Genomic DNA, 1,610 nt, shown 5'->3' with positions numbered 1-1,610 from the left:
ACAAGAGTATAACATTTTTCATATATATGGAAAAAATTTAAAAAATTACCACATATATTATAGAGTACGGGCCAACTCAGGGGGCACGTGCCCCTCAGGCCTTTATTAGCTCCGTCCCCGGTCCACACTCCATTTATACAACGCTATGATGCCTCTGTCCCACTTTAATTGTCCATTATTGAAGTTTATAATTTTTGAGTAATTTGCACTCACACCCATTTAGGGTTGCAATAAAAATACTAGTAGATAAAACTTAGAGAGGGTATGATCCAATTGCCCCCAAGTTTGCAAACTTGAACAATAATACCACCAACCATGATAAGAGTACTTAATTGCCCTTTGACTTCTGATTTGATCCATTTAAATCATTAAAATACAATATTAAACTTTATTAGTCATTTTATTTGGCAAAAATGACCCTTAGAAAAAGAAAAAAGAAAAAAAAGAAATCAAACTCCACCATTGTGGCTGCCAACACCACCATATGCATACAGAGAAGGGCTAGGAATTTTTAATTGAGGTCAAACTAGTAATATAAAATTAAAATTTTAAAATAATGTAAATTCATTATAAGATTTATTTATTTATTTATTAATACCATTGTTGAAATAGATGGATTAGTTATATTATGTAATACTTAAACAAATTTTTAATACAAAACTCTGACTTTTCATCTCAAAAAGTAAGCAATATGATTTTAAAAGATATATATTTTGTAGTAATATATTAAATATTAAAAGACTATTTTTAATATTCAAATATTAAATATCACCTTCAAGTATTAAATGCATAATCTTTTTTAAAGGATATGCAGTTAATAGTTTTGTTCAAGGACATTAGAATGATACATTTAACTTCTTTTTATTTTTCATAGTGAATAATTAGTTTGGGACAATAATAATAAAAAATAGACTATTAAAGTGGGATAGAGAGAATACTTTAAAATAAATAAAATTATTATTTTAAGCCAAAATTGGTATTCTAAACTTTCAATTGTTGTTGTTATTTACTATAAACAATTGAATATCCATTACAAAATTATGTACACGTTAAGAAGGAGAAAACGATCCGCTTAATTATGATAAAAAATAATACTATTTTTGTTTTAAAATAGTTGTTCCCTTTAGTATTTGTGACTTATATATTTATATATATATTGTGTTATGAGTGGATCTAACTTGTCTATTTTTTTGGTTACAAGATCGCACAAATTTTTTATATATAAAAAAATTGATATGATTATTTATTATTTATTATTTTTGTTGTAGGATGGCGGATGGGTCTTCTATTAATCATGTTGCTCCTCATTCAATCATTTCTCAAGCGTGGTCCCTAACTCCAGCCCATTGCCTCGCTGGCAAACAAAAAGTTGAAAAACATTATTTCTCGTCCATCCACAAGTCATCTTATCATCTCTCTGCAACGCAATCCATGGCATCACCCATATACGGAACTGCCCGTAACTTCCCCTTGCGGGCAGAAACCAAAAAACTACTAATCCCACTTCATAACGCCTCCTTTCTACTTTTTGCTATTTTATTTTTCCACTCTCGTGTCTCGCTTTCACACTCGCTTTGCCGTGCCCTCGTGGAAAACTCCAACGACTTGCA

This window comes from Cornus florida, unplaced genomic scaffold, assembly GCF_030987335.1.
Source record: "Cornus florida cultivar Cherokee Brave unplaced genomic scaffold, ASM3098733v1 CherokeeBrave_3.0.0_Hap2_Chr10, whole genome shotgun sequence".
Taxonomy (NCBI): Eukaryota; Viridiplantae; Streptophyta; class Magnoliopsida; order Cornales; family Cornaceae; genus Cornus; species Cornus florida.
Note: the sequence above shows the minus strand (reverse complement) of the source record.